The sequence below is a fragment of the Scleropages formosus genome, chromosome 7, assembly GCF_900964775.1.
Source record: "Scleropages formosus chromosome 7, fSclFor1.1, whole genome shotgun sequence".
NCBI lineage: Eukaryota > Metazoa > Chordata > Actinopteri > Osteoglossiformes > Osteoglossidae > Scleropages > Scleropages formosus.
In genome coordinates this window covers 28797723-28818958 of record NC_041812.1, presented here as the reverse complement: position 1 = coordinate 28818958, position 21236 = coordinate 28797723, and the positions used below count along the sequence as shown (strand labels likewise).

The 21236-nt window shown below is 42.8% G+C and overlaps 1 protein-coding gene across 5 annotated transcripts in view; it reads left to right on the top strand.

Moving 5' to 3' along the window:
* The window catches only part of LOC108926801 (thyroid hormone receptor alpha-like), a 142671-nt gene that overhangs the window by 48812 nt on the left and 72623 nt on the right, over positions 1 to 21236 (top strand). For 3 of the 5 annotated variants that reach the window (XM_018739755.2, XM_018739750.2, XM_018739751.2), the window contains one exon: positions 1683 to 1749. The exons of 1 other annotated variant lie outside the window; for it this stretch is intronic. The gene's annotated coding sequence lies outside the window, so the exon portion shown is untranslated. The remainder of the gene's footprint in view (positions 1 to 1682; positions 1750 to 21236) is intronic. One more of the 5 variants, XM_018739753.2, reaches the window with a different exon arrangement.

The window sequence follows — 21236 nt, the reverse complement described above, 5'->3', positions numbered from 1 at the left end:
AGGACTCGGCCAAGCCCGCTGTGCCACCACGCCACCATTCCAATCAAGAAATAATTTAAAGCGTTTTACAATATTTCATACTTTGAAATACACAAGCCATATACATGTGGTCTGAGGTTACATGTTCTTTGACAAAAACCCTGACCAGGAATCAAATTATAGACATACGTATATGTAGATAAAGATGTCAGTATATAGTGCATGTTTGTTATATGTGAGCAGCGGTAGCATAGTGGTTAGGACCATCCAAAGTTCCTCATTCAAAATACTCGCTCCTGTGGTAAGCTTGATCAAGGTACAGCAGTAGTCAGTTGGCATTAACACAATCAATGGTCTCTGATGTAAAGTGTTTAGGTCGTTTCCCTCGTTGTCTCATCAGCTAGTTTTCCTGCTGCTGACAGCAAGATTTAAATGTCACCGCTGTGTAGGCCAGAAGAATAAGATTTTGTAGAATCTGATCTGGAACCCCATCCTCCTCTCCCATTCACCATCCACTCATGTGCCGCTCCATTTGAAAACTGCGAATTCCTTTGCACAAGCTGCCCTTTAGCCTGGCCTGATGGCACAATGATTAGGCACGTCAAGAGCTTGTCTTAACAGCCCGTTTTACCCCAAATGTGTTTACACATGGCATTAGCTGGGATTTCTCTGGGTGGTTCAGCAATTCACGTGACCTCCACCCGTGCCCTCTTCACAGGCACTCAAACCAGGAAGGTACCTTCATAAGGGACTGCCTCTCACAGCCCAGAATACTTCCACTACTTCAGCTGAGAGGAAAGGTTTAATTACACTACTAAAAAACAAAACCCAACAAAAGAAAAAGCTGCTTTTGGGTTGATTACATAACTAGATTTCCCATGTCTGAGATTAACCCCAAAGATTCTGGGGCTGGCCAAGGCTTATCCAGTTCACCCCCCACAAAGCAGTGAGCAATTTGCTTTGCATTATTGTTCTGGTTGATACCTGAAGATTCCTCTGAAAATCTGTATATTGCTTAAGTGTTTAATTTCCTCAGATAAATGAGCACTAGACCTGCATGACGATTCACCTGAATTCTGGAATGTCTGGATGCCATTCTGGAACATTTTAAACAATGCTGTGTGATCACGGTGTGTTGTTTTTGTCTCTCTGTAGCTGTGACCCAATGCTGTTCTGTTGTTAATAAAGAAAGCATGCAGGAATGTCTATTTCTGGACTCATTGTCTTGGGGTTTTAGTGGCAGTCTTGCATGACCAGGGTGTCGTTTGCACTTTGATGGGGCTAAACCCAGGAGAACCTTGAGAGGTTTCAGGCAGGTGGGGTTCAAAGACTGCAGTTTCAAGGCACAAACAGGAAACAAGTTTTAACCTGTTGCTGGATTTTGAATCTTGGAGGTGATTATCACCATACGAAAAGAGATTTTTACTGGCAGTGACCTGAAGCAAGCATACAGAATCATTAGTTCATGTTCATAAAATTAGCATGATGGTGATCACAAGGCAAGCTATAAAATGCCTTGCAGATGCTTACAATCTTTAGCTCGCAAAAGTGATGTTTGTTTGGGATTACATGGGGAACTTGTATGGTTTTTTATGGCAGAGTTTTGTAAAGCAAGAGGGAAGGGGGTGATCAGTGTGCTGCTAACTTTGTTTCTTCTCATGTATTCCTGCGCTCTGAACAGTCCTCTTGTTTATTTCTCCCAGGGCAGTAGCCAGCAGTGCCCATGAGCAGGCAGCTTGTGAATCATTGACCAGACAGGACAGGACACTAGTAAGTGCTTCCATTTTCTCTTTTGTCAGTGCGCATATGGAAAGAATGCATGGCACAGCTTTTAGCTAAGCACAAGGAAATTTCTGGATTTTTCTACATGTTAAAAAATGAATATGTTTTTGGAATTATGTTCCCTCTACTTGTCAGTTAGTTTTGTTTTGTACATGCTTTGTCTGGAGCAGAGATTTGGGCACTATATTGCAATAACTGTTCTTCCCAACCCAGTGTAGGAAATCAATGACCCGCATTCCCTGCATTCCAGACTGTGCTGCTTAGCTGGCCTCAATGCCTGCTGTAAAGCAGTAGCCTTGGCTGCCTGTGACTAGCTGTCTACAGATGGGCAATGTCTACTTTAACATATGAAAGAATTCTTTAAGTGAAGTATTTGTTTTGAGCACTTTTGCAGTAGGCCTCACCTGCTTCACCACCACTCTGTGTTGGAATCATGGCTCGAAACACTACAGGCATTACAAATGCCTGACTTCTGCCTGCCAGCTTCCTAATGCCAGATGTTTGGACATTTTTTCTGGTTGCTCTGCATGTTCTTTTGGCATGCCATACTGATTAAGCCCCATTTCTGATTGTGGCATTCTTGCACGATGCAGACCTGTCAGGAAGTGTGTTCTGCGCTCAACAGGTTCTCACTGATTTGTGTGCAGAGCTGTGAACTGAAAAATTACCCAAGAACTTAAAAGAGATCACAAGTTCTCTGTTCTACTCTTCAAGTGTGTACCAATAGGGAAGGTAAAATTTATGCACATCTAAGGTTACTGCCCAGTCACTGCCCACTAGAAGAAAGCAGGTTTTGTAATATTAAAAGGAATGAATTCAGTTTACAGAACTCAGTCAGTGGTGGCTTTAGAATAAGATCTAATACAACATGGTTGAGACCAGTAACATGCAAAACCATTTCTTGTATATTAACATTCTCATAAAGTTATATAATGAAAAACATAGTTGTTTTGTGAATTTTATTATTGACTGAAATGAGAAGCCCACACAGTCTGGATGTGGAGCTGTCAGAATTCTGGAGGTGTTTGGGAAAATATGGGTATCTGGGGAGTAGTGTAGCGGTGGTGTTAAGCATAAGGGGCTGTAGAACACGTTGAGGGGCAGAGAGCTGAGCTCTAGCCCTTCTGCTTACTTAAGGGCGATCATTTCTAGCACTCCATAAATATGCATCTGGTGCTGCATGACTGAGGTCTACAATATATGACAGCAGATCTCCATGATCTGCCCTGCCTTTTGAATTTCCACCCATCTCATGGGCACATAAGAAAGGTTAAATGGTTAACTGATTTGCTAACAATTAATTTAATGTATAATTATGTTACTTCACACAGGTTAACTGCTGTAGTTTGTGTGGCATTTCATTTAAATAGGAGAGAGAAAAAAGCTACATTGTGAAAAAAAGGTGGTAGCTCAAATGCAGATGATGTTTTCCAAATCCCAGAAAAATAAGAGAAACGCAAAAAGCACGTTTTGTTTCTTTTGCAAAACATGTTGAAAACACCAGTATGTCATAAGTAGCTATAAAAGTTTGCTCCTGTTAGCTGTTACTACTGGCACTCTTTTCTATTTAGAATGCCCAGAAGGGGTGGGCAGCCACCAGCACTTGGATTCCCTGAGGTTGTTTTTCTCCCCAGCCGTTTGGTTAGGAGTTTTCTGTTTTCCTTTCCTCTGTGGCTAGTTAGCTTATTTCATAGTTTTACTAGCTGGTATAGTTCTTGTAGTAATTGAATGTGTTGCTGACTCTTATCTTTGTTATTGTAATATCTCTTGATCCTTTGTTCAGCGCTCTATGTGAGAAAAGTTCACTATTAAAATTAATTAAATTAGTAACGTACTGTAGCACTCTTCGCTTGGATGGGGTGAAGAAGGACACACAGACAGAGTTCATTACGAACATTTATTGCGACACTAGTATACGGCGTGAGATACAGGCGCGACCATGAGGAAATAATACCCCTTTTCCCCGGGTACCTGCACCTCAAGTAAGCCTTCCTAGCTTACTTAGCACTTCTCAGGCTTTTCCTTCTCCTTTCACTGGCCAACACCCCCTTATATTCCCCGTGAGTCCCCACATCAGTTGGAACACTTAATTCACATTTTACCCACAATTCAAGCGTCACACACTTCTCATCAAAAAGAAGGGCAGCACCCTCGCTGCTACTTGCCCCAGAAGTGTCCTACCGTCCAGCGCTGTCTCAAATGTGCTCCCGGTCAGAAGAACATGCCTTAAATGCTCAGTGCTGGTTGATGCGGGGGGGGAGAGTCAAAATAGCCCGCCATGATAGTGCGCCCAGGGGTTAAGGCAACCATCCTCATCCCTTGTCTGCCTGTCCTCGGTCCAAGCACAGCTCCTTGACGCGCACATAACCAGGCCTGATGTTGCCAAAGTGGTTTTCACCGACTACCTTCTGCTCCCTACAGCTGTCCAGCTTTTGCAGGAACACTAGGTTGACTCTCTGCAGATGCTCTGCGCTGTTCCAGCTTCACCATCGGTGGCGAACACCCCTCTTGCGTCCCCGGTCATCTCTCTGCAACTTCCGTCCTCGGTCAACTTTTAACAGTTGACCCAGGCAGGCCGGTCTGCTTTCCACTGATGCCCCCATGACCTCTTCCCATGCCCTGTCCAACGCAATGCTCCTGGTTGCGCAACACTCCTGCTTTTGCGGCGGTATCATTTGCTCTATTGCATTGCCCTTTTTTCAGAAAGCTCGACGAGGCTTCAGGTGAACTGGTGGGTTTCTTCACAAAAGTGGCAACATCTTTAAACATGGGCTTGCGTTCTCTCGCCTTGGCTAGGAAGCCCAGCCTGTGTGTAGACGGGGTATTCTGTTCTGTGGCATCTAGCATGTCATCTGACCTGTTCAGGAAAGCACTGTTCTCCACGGGGCAGGGGGACTTTCCCAGGCATCTGCACTCAATGGCGGTTCACTGCCTCCTTTTGCTGCTTTTACTCTGGGTGCAGGGATGCTGCGCTCTAGGTTCGAATGGGGCGAATAAGGACATGCTGACAGGGTTCATTACGAACATTTATGGGAACACTAGCATACAGTGTGAGATATCGGTGCAAACACAAGGAAATAATACTCTTGGTCCCAGGACCTGTGCCTCAGGCCAGCCTTCCCAGCCTATTTTGGGTTCCTCAGGCTTTTCCTTCTCTTTTCACTGGCCAATACACTCACCTCCTTATATCCCCCATGAGTCCCCACAGTAGCTGAACACTTAATTTCCATTTTACCAACAATTAAACTATTTACATTTAACTCATTTTCCACTCAGACATAATACTTCCCAGTAATGTGGGTCATTACAATACTGTATTTGATGCAGTTGCCACAGTGTCAAGGTATCAAACCACTTTCCTTGTATAGTGTGGGATGAAGAATGGGAAGTAAATTAAATTATGGTTAAGAAAAGTAAACTTTGTTTAGACTGTGTTTCACTTTATGGTGGAAAGGGACTGATATTCGTAATGGTGACAGGAATCCAATATTGTGTTGTTCATTTTTCTATTGGTTGTTCTGCACAGTAAAATTGGGAGGGAAGAAAGAAGGCATTCTTGGAATCAACATCAGTAGGAAGCCCCAACAGGATTCATATAACTGTCCATTAGTCAGTACATATGTGTGACTGCCAATGGTACATAAAATATGTCAGTTCTTACTGTATATCTACATCTGTGTATCTTCTGTGTATCCTGGAAGCTTTTTATCACTATAGTTATTTATTTTCTTGTAGGGATATGTTCGGATATTGTGATGAAGCCTCGGTCACTGAGAAGGACTCCACAATCTCAGGACCTGAGAATGTGTTGTCGGGAGGTGAACTCATTCGTCTCTAACTAGGTGTCATGCTTGCTAATCTCACTGTTGGTCTACACTGAAACCCAGGGAATTTTGGAGCTACTGTGGTAAAGTTTATGTCAAAACTTTTTAAAAATGCCTGCTGCCCTACCATGCATACTGTGTAAACATAGGCCTTTCCAAAATCGTGAGTTTTACCAGTTACAGATGTATTTAATACATGTAAATTTGCCATCAATGCCTCACATTAAAGATAATTTATACAACAGTATATTTACAATTTAAAGCTGTGAGAAAAAATTTGTGAGCAGTTTATAGTTATCCGTATTTCTGTACAAATGTCTCCTAAAATGTGATGTGCCCCTATTTATGTCATAATAATAAAGACAGTCTCTCTTAAGGCAGACACAGACATACATAGTTACAGTTTAAGAGTAGTTAAGAGTCAGCAAATAACCCGAAACACAAGTCTTAGCACTGCAGTAGGAAAGCAGAGTGCCTGAAGGAAACCCATGCAAACTCCACACAGATTCATTCAGATTTGAACTCATGCCTGAGCATCCTGGGCATTGTGAGGCAGCTGCACCACCCTTGAACTATCTTATAACGATTAAATCAATGGCTCAAGGCAGGTGGTTGGAATAAAGAAACGGGAACAAACAAAGCGACTCAATCTACTGCAGGTCAACATGTCATTCCTTAACTCATGCCAGCAGTGTGACTTGTCCTCATATCCTCTCCAGTTTCCAGTTCAGTAACTACCCCCTGTGTGTTCATCTCAGTCAGTCCAATTTTCTATGAATGTGTAACAACCTGACACACTTATTAGAAAACAGAAACATTGATCCTGGGTCTCTGTTTTATATTTGTTTGTTAATGTATTTGAAGCCGGGGGGTGCGGTAGCAAAGCGGGTTTGGCCTGTGCTTGCTCTCTGGTGGGTCTAGGGTTCAAATCCCACTTCAGGTGCTCTGTAGCAGATTGGTGTCCTGCTCTGGGTGTGTCCCCTCCCCCCTAGCCCTGTGCCCTGTGCTGCTGGGTTAGGCTCCAGCTCTCCATGACCCCACTTGGAACAAGTGGCTTCAGAGAATGTGTGTGTGTGTGGGTATTTGAAGCTGAATACAATAGCTAGCAGGAAAACTGAGGAATCTGCCAAAAAAATCAAACTATTTAGCTATTTTGTTTACAGTGTAAATTTTAGATTTTTGTCTGTGTGATTTGAAATGTAGGGGGTGCGGTGGCGCAGTGGGTTGGACCACAGTCTTGCTTTCCGGTGGGTCTGGGGTTCGAGTCCCACTTGGGGTGCCTTGCGACGGACTGGCGTCCCGTCCTGGGTGTGTGCCCTCCCCCTCTGGCGTTACGCCCTGTGTTTCCGGGTAGGCTCCGCGACCCTGTATGGGACAAGCGGTTCTGAAAATGTGTGTGAGTGATTTGAAATGTTTTAATTTTGCTAGTAGCGTTAGTAGGTGTTGACTGCTTTTCGGTTCCTAAACATTTTCTGGAGCCATCTTTCCCATTAGTCACTGATCACTAGTTTCATGTTTCCATAAAGCTGTGACATGTGCCCTGCAAAGCAGACAATACTCATAAAATATTCTCATCACTAAATAACGCAGAATGTTTTTCTTCTGCTGACCTCTTTTTCATAATAAATGTAAGGTGCTGCCCTCTCCCGTTTGGTTTTTTGGCAGTCCATTGTGACACAGGCACATCTAGCCCTACTATCTCCTGTCCCCTCCTCCACTGTCTACGTACAAAATGCAACCAGGTCTAATGGCTTGAACAGCACCATCACTCATGACTCCTGGGGCAGCCCTCTCACAAACATATGGGCACACATTGAAACATACTGAAACATACAACATGTTCGATGGCTTCAGGAATCAATTAGTGCATTTTCTTGGCTGGGCCAGGGGAAAAGGCGACACACTATCCTGTCACCTTGACATGTGTCAGCTGCCTGCTTGTTTATATAGAACGACTGAGCGAAATTCATGTTCTTTGTGCATCCTGTTGCCCCATTTGCAGAATGGGCTTTCTCTTAATGGCCTGTTATATGGGATTATGGACTCTGCATTCACAGGTGAGACACAAGGACCAATTATGTACAAGTCAGAAGATAAAACCTTCTTTTTACATTTGCCTTTTGCTCTATATGAAAAATATAAAGGGGAGCAGGTAACTTTAGTTACTAATGTCCACTCTGTGATGTAACCTGGGATTACTGAATGTTTATGGTCTTTCAGCAAAAAACAGCTCTGTCCAGTTGATCTGATCAGGGTTGTTTCAAGCCTAGCCTGCATCCAGGCAGCGCTACTCCGAACCCACAGCTCACCTCTTTTGTTCCACAGTCATCTAGATGTCTTCTCTATAGCCTCAGTTACAACTTTCTTGGCCTTCCTTCTCAGACTGCCTGTGATACCTAGCATTATGTAGGCCCAATACAGCAATATTCCTGCAGATCCCCTGAAGACTAATTCATTGGGCAGACACCTTGCCCCCCAGCTTTTTGAGCAGCACTACTCCACCAGTTTGTGTGTGGTTTACCTTTCTCTCGTTAGCCTCTTCAATATTTTCTTCCAAGGGGACTTTAATCTCCGGCAAGATGGTTTGCTTAGAGGTTTCACACAGCAGAATATTGTCTGAATACAGATGTCTCTGCGATAATTCCTTCTCCTCTGAGCAAACCTCTTCACTGCTAGACTAACAGCAGTGGTTGTCATATTCTGAAGCCTCTCAGTGCCACCCCTGACAGTTACCTCCAACAAACACATTATGTACATCTTTATTGAACTGGCACAGTGATTTGTTTTTTAAACTGCAGCCAAGCATAATCCATTGCTTCTGCTAAGAACCCAGAGCTACATGAGCTTGCTTGTACTTTGGATTGAACTTGTGGGTGATCAGCTCTAGAAAGTCATAGTTTCAATATGACAAGCAACAGCAGATGGCAGCTGACAGTCTAAGGGTGAGCAAAGCAATCCTGGTGACCTGAGCTAAAGGATCAAATTTGTCATTGAGTTTTCTTAATTCATATAGTTCACAAGCAGCAAAACTAGATTGTTTTTGAAAAATATTCAGTTTTTTTGGAAAACAAAACTTGAATGTGAAACAGATCATTGCAGTGGCTGGAGTTATTCAGTGGTAGGTAAGACATTCCAGTTCATATGTTTCGGTGTAAAGTGCAATAAAGCATGGACAAAACATTTCTGAAGTTGTTGAGCTCCCTGATTTGCTGGATAGTGCAAGAATAAACTGTGAGATTAGCTTGCAAGTTAATGTTAATCTGTGTATATTCAGTAAAAAAGGTAGGTAGGCTACAGTGTCTTCTACAGATTAACTTCGGTCATTTAATAATGGTCAAAATTTAACTATCAGATTTCTTCTGTCTCAGTCAGAGACTGAATTTGGACAAAGTACATTGAATAACGTTCCTTAGAAAGGCTGAGAAAGATTATTCTTCTCACGTCCCTGAGGTTTAAATATGTCTCAAGTTATTTTTAGAAATGTGCTATTGAATAATAAGATTAATGAAAATAATGTGGTCTATTGTTGTGCTCAAATGTCTTTTGGAAGTATTCAGTTAAATATGACATTGAAATGTGCTACATAATTTGCTTTAATTTGTTTACTGGAGGAATGTAATTTGTAATATATTTCAGCATATTTATTGAATTTCCTAATGCCGAAGGCTTTATGTGAAGCTGTACTGTAACTGAACTGTAACACAGTTTCTCCTGCTTGATTCATCTGAATCTGTAGGAAGCCCCAAAATGCTACTACGTCCTGGCATGCAAAATAAGGGCTTGTGGGGTGAAACTGGCAGGGACGCAGTGTCCCACATTCTGCAAGATGCTATTTGTGGACATTTCATGTTGTCTGTTGTTTTGAACTACACCAGTCAGCTGGTGTTTGTTTCAGAGATTATTAATTTCCCAAACTTGTATGGCACACAGAAAATAACTTTAGAATGAGTGAAGTTATCCTACAGGTGGGGTGTAGAAGGTGTGGTTCTTTAGAGAGCTGAATTCTGGACTTTTCTTCTGTGACAGCATTCGATGCTCAATTTGGAATTTAGATTATCTTGCTGAAGTCCATTCAGTTGTTGAGTCAAGTATCAGAGAATGGTGGTGCATTTGAGTGAATGCTTGACTGTACTTTATATTTTGTCTTAAAATCTGATGGAAGGCTTGCACCTTCTGTTGAGGAAGGTTTTTGAGCCCTTCTGCGTGGGGCACCTTTGGGCAGGAGACAGGTGCAGAAAGGGTGACAATGGGTTGCTGAAAACAGTGCAAGCAATGCATGAAGGGTTGTGGAGGTTCTTAAACCTGTTCTTACATTGAAAAGTGGACTTAAGCAGGGGTCTGGTATAATACTTTGGTCGCAAAATTTTCTTTTTACGAACTGATGTATGTCAAATGATGTTTGCCAAACAAAAGCTGAGCTATGAGCTCTGCCTTTTTCAGACCACTGCCTATATACAGGCAGTCCCTGGATTATGAACAAGTGCCTTTCCTTAGTGTCTTTAATTCAGATGTGTACGTAAATCTGTCCAGTTGGGTATTGTTTGTGTCTAACGTCAGTTATTAAAATGTTTGTTTTATCATACAATATATAGTGTACCTTTCTATCCATAAAGAACATTACAGAAACATTTCCGGATGCACTAAAACATCTTTAATATAATAATAATAGTAATAATAATAATAATAATAAATGTAACTACAGTATTTATAAAAGAGAGAGAGAGGAGGAAGAGGGAGAATCTGTGTGTGTGTGTAAAAAATATTAAAGAAACTTTAATGTTCACTTTTCCAGTGTTCATTGGCATTTCATCTTTTTCCGATCACTTAATTATTTCTACTTTAATTTCAGTTGTGATCGTTTTCCTTTTCTTAGATGTATCATCATCACTTGCATCACATTTATGCTTTGGTGCCATAGTTAGGAGGGTAAAAACAAAAAAAAATTAAAGCCAAATACAGTAACACAGAAGACACTGTTAACACTAACGTGGTCCGACTGAAAAGGAGGAAGTCTTTGTTCTACCTCGGGCTCACTTGCCTACTGTAGACGCACAATGTTTTGATGCATGTTGCAAGGTAGTACCCGTTTGTTATTACGAACCATTGTATGTAACTCAAATTTTTAATATAGTAGGCTTTATGGTTGGGGGGGGGGGTTCCTAACTACAGATTTTACGTAAGTCGAACGTTCGTCACCCGGGTGCTGCCTGTATATTGTGCCTCAGGTCAATTCTGTACTATTATAAGAATTCACCAATGGTAATTTCTGACCCATTGCTTTAGTACAGCTGTCAACATACATGTATCACTTTTGTGTTGCTGTACATAACACCTAAAAAGAAGAACCATGCAGATGAGAGGTAGCAATGAGCTGCTCGGCTTGGACTGGACTGGACTGGACTGGACTGGACTGGATTGGATTGGATTGGATTGGATTGGATTGGACAAGACCCCCAGATCTGGTTAGTATCGCAGTTGGCCTCCCTCACAACACCAGGTGGGCTTGATCCTTTTGTTGTAACAGCAGATAATGATAGGATTACAAGCAGGCAAACTCCCCTTTATCAGGCACATTAAAAGTCTATTTTGCTAATCAGGTGATTACAGTGATTAGGGCCCCTTCCCGCACAATGCTGCTGGAGCAGCCATTCACCCTCTGTGCCCTTCATCCCTCCCTCGTTTCTCCCCTGTGTCCTGCTTTCAAATTAGGAACACATTTCCTTTCTAATTACTGTAATCAATGGCTGCAGCTGCACTGTTACCAGTTTGTTCCCCATTTGGCCTTTCCCTACTGACAGAGAACAACGTATAGTGTTTGCCAAAGAACAGCCATTTCATTGAAATATTGGAATCATTACAATGCAAAGAGGCAAAGTGTCTTACAGTGCATTATAGCCATAAACAGCCGAAATAAAACCTCACGGCACCAGGCTAATCAACCCATTTGTGGATTTCCTCTGTTCCATTTCCTTAAAGGGCAACCAGAATCAAAAAATGGGGCAAATTGCAGTTCTTTGGGAGGCTGCAGTGGCACAGTGGGTTTGGCCTGGGCCTGCTCTTTAGTGTGTCTGGGGTTTGAGTCCCACTTGGGGTGGCTTGTGTCAGACTGGCATCCCTTCCTGGGTGTGTCCCCTCCACCCTTACACCCTGTGTTGCCAGGTTAGGCTCCAGTTCACCGCAACTCTGCTCGGGGCAGGCGGATTCAGTCTGTGTGTGCGCGCGCGCACTTCTTTATGTGTGGACTGTGCAGTTATGAATACAGCAGTCCTGCAAGAAAATTATATATTCATATAATTGTATGTCATATATTTTTCATATAGATTTTACAGATGTATCGTTAGCCTTGTTTTATTTTTTGGCCAAAGTATAATATCAAATGTTGCTTACGTACCAACTACATTAAAGACATTATAAAGTCTTCACTCACTTACAAAAGGTAATGCGATCCTGAAAAAACTGTTTGTAAGATGAATTCTCTTCAGTGAAAGGTATAATTACCATTAGTTTTAGTGGGGGAAAAATGTGTGCTTGAGCCCATTTATGCTAAAATGTCACTGAATCCCATTAAAAGGGATGCCATTACTCAAACACACACTTTCGGAACTGCTTGTCCCATATGGGGTCGCGGGGAACCGGAGCCTACCCGGCAACACAGGGCGTAAGGCTGGAGGGGGAGGAGACACACCCAGGACGGGACGCCAGTCCGTCGCAAGGCACCCCAAGCGGGACTCGAACCACAGACCCACCAGAGAGCAGGACCCGGTCCAAGCCACTGCACCTCCGCGCCCCCTATTACTCAAACAGTTAACATTATTTATCATGACATGATAAGGATGTTTTGTCACCTTCATTTCACTGTCTTCATTTATTACTTTATAATACTGTATGGCTGTGTACCTGCTTCATTCAGCTCTTTCACAGATGTTACGCACTGTATACTGAAAAGCTGCTGACAGAACTAGTCCATGTATGCATATGATAACTCAAAACAGAAAAAAAAAAACAGTAAAGGCAAAAGAAATGAATGAAAACAATTTAAATGAATTTAGAGTCACAGAACACCTTCTTTGGGCAGTCCAGACAGTCATGATTACTGAGATTGTAACAGGTGAAACCACCATACAAGTATATGACAACTTCACTGATTTGCTGAGACAAGAGGACACAGATGCAGAGGTCTTTGTTCAACTGTAACTTGAAGCAATTATAACCAGTGGTGGTCAGACATGTCAGTGTTGTTCATTAGGTATTAGCTATAACCATGATAGGTTGTCAGGTGCGAGTGATTGTGTGTGTGTGTGTGTGTGTGTGTGTGTGTGTGTGTGTGTGTGCGCGCGTGCCACATTTGGCTGCATTCCACACTCTTTCTCCACCAGAAACAAGCTGCAGATCACTCTGGCGAGCCAAGCCTGAGCTCCCCCCATTTAGAGAGGTAGTCAGGGACTGAGTGGGAGGCACCTGGCCTCTGGACCTGGAACTGAAAGGGCTGTAGGGCTAGGTACTAATAGGTTACATGGGCATTGGAGTCTTTCATTGTGTCCAGCCAATGGAGGGGAGCATGGCCAGTACAGAGATAACTCCTGACCTAGCAGGTAGTAGTGAAGGGTCAGGATGGCCCACTTGATGGCCAGGACCTCCTTCTCTATGGTGCTGTAGCAACATTCCCTTGGGGACAATTTTCAGGCAACCCACTCCATCCACTTCCTGGGAGAGGGAAGCATCCAGACACAAAGAAAAGGGAGAAGGCAGGGCAGTTTATGAAGGCCACTCAGCAGAAGCATTCCTTGATGGACTGGGAAGTGGCCTAACACTTCTCTGTCCATTGGACCAGAACCGGACCCCCCTTGCGGGTCACTTCAGAGAGTCGACCTGCAAGTTCAAAGAAGTTAGAGATGAAGGTATAGTTAGCGAGGCCCAAGACCTTGCTTGGTTCTTGGTTTTCAGAGGGGAGCAAGCGGAGATAACCAGTTTTGTCAACATGGGGCCAAACTTGACCTCCGCTGAGGAGGAATCTGAGGTACAACACCACATTATACCAGTCCCACATTGTGTGGGATTTGCAGTTTCGTTCACCTCAATGACTTCAGAACAGCCTTGAAGTGTACTAGGTGCCTTTACCAGTCATTGCTAAAGATAATGATGTCATCCTGATAGGCAGCAGCATAAGCTGCATGTGGTCGGATGACTTTGTCCGTCAGCTATTGGAACATGGCCGAGTCACAGTTAAAGCCAAAAAGGAGGGTAACAAACTGATGCAGACTAAATGAGACCAAGAACTCTGAGCTCACCCTAGATTTGGGAGACAAGGGAAATTGCCAGTAGCCCTTTGTCAAGTCCAGTGTTGGGTAAAAGCTAGCTGTCCACAGTCAGTCCAGGAGTTGATCTATTCATGGCATTGGGTATGCATCAGACTTAGTGACAGCATTGACCTTTCTTTAACCATTTAAATTTACTGTACATTTATTAATTTTGCAGACGCTTTTGTCCAAAGCGACGTACATCTCAGCAAAAATACAATTTGTGCATTACATTAAGAGAAAGAGACATGGCTGCAGACATGTGACTCTTTAGTAAACCTAGTTTATTATCTTCCACTTGATGCACCGATGTTCATCGCTCGGGTAGGTGCATAAAACACAGGATAGATGAATCCTGATAACCTCCTACCAATTTTCTTTTTAATACTAATTATAAGATACACAAAATGATATACAATGCCGGAGTAGCAGCTGCATAAAGGCTTATCTGGGAATGGTCATGAAGTTACAGTGCATGAACATTTACACCGTACATGAGCTGGAGAGATCTTGGGTGAAATGGGTCCGGAAAAGGTGAGTTTTCAGTTCTTTCTTGAATGTAGACAGAGTTTCCACAGTTCTGCGTGAGAGGAGAAGGTCATTCCACCACAACGGAGCCAGAACCGAGAACCTCCGTGCTTTACCTTTCGTGCACCGGACCAACAAGCGAGTAGAAGTAGATGAGCGAAGGGGTCTGGCCAGGGTGTAGCGGTTGATCAAGTCCTGTAAATAGCTGGGAACAGTTCTATTGATGCATTTGTAGACAATAACCAGGGTCTTGAATTTGATTCGGGCAGCTATAGGAAGCCTGTACAAAGAAATGAGTAGAAGAGATACGCGGAAACGCTTTGGAAAATCAAACACAACTTGTGCAGCAGCATTCTGTATCAGCTGCAGAGGTTTGATGGCAGTAGCAGGAAGGCCACACAGAAGATTTGCAGTAGTCCAGAGGGGATGTCACCATGGCCTGGACAAGTAGTTGGGCAGAGTCAGTTAAGAGGTAGGGATGGATCCTGTGAATATTATGCAGGACGTATCTCCAGGATAATCAATCAATGTAAAACCTTACCCACCCATCAGCCTTTGACACAAGCACTACTGGACTGCTCCAGTTGGTTTTTGATTCTTCTATCACTCCCATCTTCATCATCTTACCCAGTTCTTCCTTTAAGAGTTTCTGTTTGTCAATGGTGAGCCAGTATGGGTGGCTCCACACAATCGTGCCGAGCTGAGGGTCAGTGTGTTGTTCTATGAGGTGGGTGTGTCTGGGGAAGAGGGGAGAAAACATCTTCAAGCTCAGCCTGCAGTTTCTGTATGTCCTCTTGTTAGTCTAATGATAGTACGGTCACAAGAAGGATCGGGGAGGGCCTAGGTGGGAGGCTGGAGGTCTTAGGACTCAGCTCAGTGGGATAAAATACTAGGGTTGTCAGTTAGATGCCTGCTTCCTCAGCCTCCTCCTGCCACCTTTTTTAGGGGGTAATGTGGTAGATCTTGTAGGAGTTACCTCTGTCTGAGCAGACTACCTCGTAGTCAGTGTCCCCTACCTGCTGCATGATTGCAAAGAGCCCCTGCCACTTTGCATGCAGTTTGTACTACGATGTTGACAAGAGGACCTTATTGTTGGGTTCAAAACTATTTAAACTGGCATTCTGGTTGTATGACCTGGCCTGAAATTTCTGTGATCCTTGGTAACCTGCCTAAGACCCTTAATGCTCAGATCAAGGATCAACTTTATTTTTACCCATGCAGATAGCTTCCTCCCAGCTCTCTGTAATAATATCCAAACTACCTCTAGGTTGATACCCGTAGAGGAGTTTGAATAGTGAGAAGCTTGTAGAGGCCTGTTGGATCTCACACATGGAGAACATAAGGGGTTCTAAGATTTTATCCAAATCTCTCACATCATCTGCAACATTATTAGTAATCATCTTTTTTAACATTTTGTTGAAATGCTCAACCAGACAACCAGTTTAGGGATAAAAGGTGCTATTCCTAATTGCCTTTACTTTCAACAATTTGTACAGCTCCTTCGCAGCGTGGGACATAAAGGACATTCCCTGATCAGTGAGGCTCTCCTTTGTAATCCCCACACAGGAAAACACACAGAACAACACATGTGCAGTTGTCTTTGCTTCAGTGTTGCATAGTTCATGATTGCGAGTTGCACAGTCCACAATCTCCAGCGCATAAGAATGGGCCCATGTGCTTTGCTCCATCAGACTAATGAGGTATATGCACACACACTGAAAGGGAGTCACCATCAGTAGGGGAGAGGGAGAGGGGCCCTTGCATGGCCTGGGGGTTCTCTCTCTGAAAGACAAGGCATTCTGTACACCCGTGGCAGACATCTGCGCAGATGCCCGGCCAATAAAATTTGGCTTCTAGGCGGCATAAACTCTTATCCTGGCTGAGGTGCACTGCTATCGGTTTGCTATGGGCTATCTGAAAAACTGTGTAATGCCTGCTCTGAGGGACAAGTAGGTGTGTAAGTTTGTTTCCGGGTTGTGATTAACCCAATTTACTGCCATTTAATATATAAGAGCAGGATAATTTACTGGTTGATTGGGGTTCACCAATATCTTCTCCATCTAGTCATGAACATTAGAGAGAGTTTTTTTGCGGTGCTCCGTGAGAAAGAAGTTGCTTACTTTCCTTGCATTGCCAGAAGACAGGGCAGTGAGTTAGTTGAACAAATAGGTTAGAATAGCTGGGAGCATAGTGGTTAGAGCTGCTATCTTTTGCTGTGAAGATCCCTGGTTCAAATCCTATCTCTGACTGTAGTACTTTTAAGCAAGGTTCTTACTCTAAAATTACTCTGTTAACATTATCCAGCTATATAAGTAGATTAGTAATTGTAAGTGCCTTAACATTGTAAGTCATTAGGAGAAAAGCCTCAGCTAAATGAATACATGTAGGTTTGAGGGGGCATGTAGTCCATGTGCTGTTAACATGATGCCCGACTTTCCCCAGTTAGTACCCTGAACTACTGGGAAGCAAATCTGGGGACTGACTGCTGCAGCAGTGATTGGCCTAACATGTCATGTGCATCTCCATGAATGCAGCAAACCCTCACAGATGTAGCATGTCTTCAGTGCTTCAGGAGTAATGGAACTATGGGTCACCAGCAGCCTGAGTCCATCTCCCAGTACCAGAAGCCCAGCACACTTGCTGAGATATAGAAAGGGGAGGGGAGCCTCCTCTTCTTGTTGCATTCGACATCTCAGTGCTATCCGGCAGCAGTCAGTTCATGCAGGAGTTGTACAGCTGCTAGGGGAAAGTGAGAGGCTTTCCGACATCATCATTGCCCTCAATTTCCTCCTGTGGCCTTTAGAAGAGAAATGCACCCACTCAATGACAGCAGAAGATCTGAGTGCTAAAATCATAGAAGATTGTATAATCAGTTTCCTCCGCGCCCAGCAACTGGCTGGCAGCAATGAGGGCCTTACTGGTGGGGGGGGGGGGGGGGTGTCAGCTGGAGAGCTCACTTCTCCTAGGGCCAGCAGCAGGTCAGACCAGTGCACTCACAGACCTCCAGGAAGGTCTCAGGGTTGCCATCCAGGGACATCTTAGAGAGTTGCACTGAGGGGCCTGTGGCACACCTCATCTAATACTTGCTGAGTAGACTCAAAATCTCCCGGATGATGAGATAAATCTCATTGGGCTAACGTTTCTTGGACCATGCAGTAGTCCTCATCCCAAGCCACTTGTTGCTGCCACTGGATGGCAGTTAATTGACTGAGACGGCTCAGTGATTGTTCCTCCATGAGGACTGACTCATTTATTCCAAGTTTTGACACCAGTGTGACAACTGTACTGGTTCGCTGGGACAAGAGGACGCATACACACGGATTTTCGTTCAATTGTAACTATATTCTAGGCTGGGTGAGGGAAGTGGAACTGAAGGCAGAAATCTGTACTCCCAAACCGGGATCCCCAGTCCTTTTCACCTTCTTGCTCAAGGTGTAGTGTCTAAAAGATTCTCTTTGAGTGCAGAAGGGGATTAAATAGGGGAGTCATGATAATATACTGTTAAACAAGCATCAACAGTGATGGTTAAACATACCAGTGTTGTTTATTAGCTGTTAGCTGTAACCATGAAAGGCCGACAGATGCAAATGGTGTGTGTGTGTGTGTGTGTGTGTGTGTGTGTGTGTGTGTGTGTGTGTGTGTGTGTGTGTGTGTGTCAGTCACAAAGGGATAGTGCAGGTTGAAAACTTAATGCAGCATGAGGTAAACTATAACTATGAACAAGACTGCATGGTGGCAATGGTCTCTAGTCTGAGCTGCACAGTGGTGCACCAGGTAGTGCTGCTGTCTTGCACTGCCTGGGCTATGCAGTTTAATGTGACTTCCACTGTGTTTATGTGGCTTTCCTCCCACAGTCCAGAGACCTGATTCAGGTGGCTTGGTAATTCTAGCTTTTTCCTGTAGTGTATATTACTGCTTTGTGATACATAAAAAATGGAAAAAAGGTGGTTGTGAATTGATGTATCTGATTTACTAACAAAATTTTATTGAGTTTTTGAGTGACAGTATGCCTTGAAACATGAAGTATTGCTCTTCTTGTGATCAGTGCCACTCAGTGGTCACTGTTGCAAAAATATCCTAGTAATTACATTTTGTTTTTGTTTCTTTAATTGCTATAACATTATTCAGTTACAAACAATGAAAGCAAGACAACTTAATACTTGCTTATACTCATCTCATCACAACTCATGGTATATTTCAAAGTGCTAAGTCTGAAAATCATTAGCAGACACTTTTCTCCAAAGCAGCTTCCAAAGAAATCTATGTAGTGTCATAAGCCCACACACCTTATTCACCAAGGTGACTTACACTGCAATATACACTACTTACACTGGGTCACTCATCCATACATCAGGAGAACACACTCTCTCTGTCACTCACACTATGGGTGAACCTGAACAGCATGTCTTTGGACTGTGGGAGGAAACCTACCCAGACACAAGGAGAACATGCAAACTCCACACAGACTGAGCAAGGATTAAACCCATGTCCTCTCACACCACCCAGGCACTGTGAGACAGCAGCACTACTTGCCGTGCCATCATGGCACCCACAGGTCAATGATGGCATGATGGTCTATTAGTGTTCAGTTTTCTTGATGAAGTTGCTCACTTTATTAGCAAAAAACACTATACTTTCTACTGTGAGTACAGTGCACATTGCACAGAAATGTTCTTTTCCAAGTGACAACACATTACATAATTATTGTAACATATAGACAATAACAGAACACTGGGATATCGAATAAACATTATTTCTGGTTTTTCCTACTTTAGTTGCTAGAACCTGCAGATATGTACTTCATAACACCTGAAGGATCCACACCTCTCTCAAAACAGACTCCATGCAATTCCTTGTTCAGGTCATTGAATATCAGGCCTGGACCACTGCAACTCTCTCCTCTCTGCCCTCCTCTGTTATCATCCTCTCCAGCTGGTACACAGCGCTGCTGCAGAAGTTGTCTTTGACCTGCTGAAGCATTCCCATGTACCACCCCACCTCATCTCTGTGCATTGGCTTCCTGTAGCTGCTTGGATAAAATTACCTATGACCTACAAAACCGTCAATGGATCTGCTGCCCGATATCTACAACATATCATCATTTGCTACACCCCAACCAGACTGCTGCACTGCTCCATATCTGCCTGCTTGGTGGTCCCACCAAAATCCAAAGCAGGAAGGTTTTTAGTTTTCACTCTTATGTGGTGGAATGACCTCCCCCTCAGACTCAGAAATCTCAATTTCTCTCTGCATTCTAGAAGGGTGTTGAAACATACCTCTTTTCAGACTCACGTTCCCCTGATCTTTTAAGTGAATGATTAATACATACATGTTTAATAATTTTGTGATTAGAAATTGTTAGATAATGGATAAATCTTTTTGCAGCTACTCCTGTGATGTATACTGGTTCATATGGTGGAACGTGACAAATTAATGTTCTTTAGAATCATATGTCTGCATCCAAGACTTTCCATCTGTTGGTGAACTGCACTCATTGTATATTTCTCTGAAATGTACGTTGCTTTGTACAACCACACACGTACAAAAGTAATTGTAATACACTATACACCCGATATAATGCGGACTGCAGGGTCCGACCTTTCATGTCACGTTATAAGAGTCCACATTGTAACGAGTTTCCGGTTTTCATGAAGGCTGAAGAAACTTTAACCCCACTTTGCTGCTGAGAGGAGATTAACATAAGTAAAAGTAACCATCCGCACACATGTGTAAGTGAAAATAAGTGATACATCACATGGTATATACTTAGGAATGACTAATAACACTGAATAAAGTGCATTTCAAGAATTCTTGTTTTTACTGATGAACCACAATATCCACATGTGATACATTCTATAACATTAAATACTATTAATGCGACAGGGCTATTTAACAACAAAGACGTATTTGGTCGACTTTGAAAAGTAGTCACATCTACAAAGCATTGCTCAATGAGTCAAAGTGGCATTGTTTTCTAGCATGATAGCGAAGCTAAATCAAATGATTGGGGAAAATAAAAGGGTTTTTGGAACATTGTTGACTGGAAGATCTTGCAGATTAGTGACACAACGTGAGCAATTTGAGGATGTACTGCTTTGGAGAAAAAAAGCAAAGTTACACCAAAAGATCGCGGAAATAAAAGGCTTTACAACAGAAGTGACAAAAAACATAGATCTACTAGTCATCATTCAAAAGGTTTTTTCACGAAATGTCAACATTTTTTATTTTTCACCATAGGTCTGTGTTGTACTAATTGCTATATTGCATAACTTTACCTTTTAACTTTCGGAAGTGTGTTTGGGACCCACCCAGATTTGAAACACGTTGGGCTGCATTGGGGCTGTATTTTAGTAGGAGCTGTTTATGGTTTTGAATTCTTCTTCAGCAAATCTTTATTTCTTTGGAAGAGAATAGGTATTTTTCTTTTATGTAAATAAGGCAAATATCCTGACTTTAAAATCTGTATGAAAACACTTTTGCAAACCTCCTGTGAAACTCAAGTGTATGGTTTAAAAGTCTATTTTTTTAAATTAATTTTTCCCCTCATAAATGTACACTCTATACCTCAAAGTGACAAAGGTAAAACAGGATTTTTAATATTTTTGCAGATTTGTAAAAACTAAGCTGAAGTATCACATTGACATAAGTAGTCAGACACTTTGCTATAACACTTGAAATTTAGCTCATGTGCATCCCATTTCTGTTTATCATCTTTAAGATATTTCCACACCTTGTTCGGAGTCCACCTGTGATAAATTCAATTGATTGAACATGATTTGAAAAGGCACAGACCTGTTTATCTCAGGTCCCACAGCTAACAGTGTGT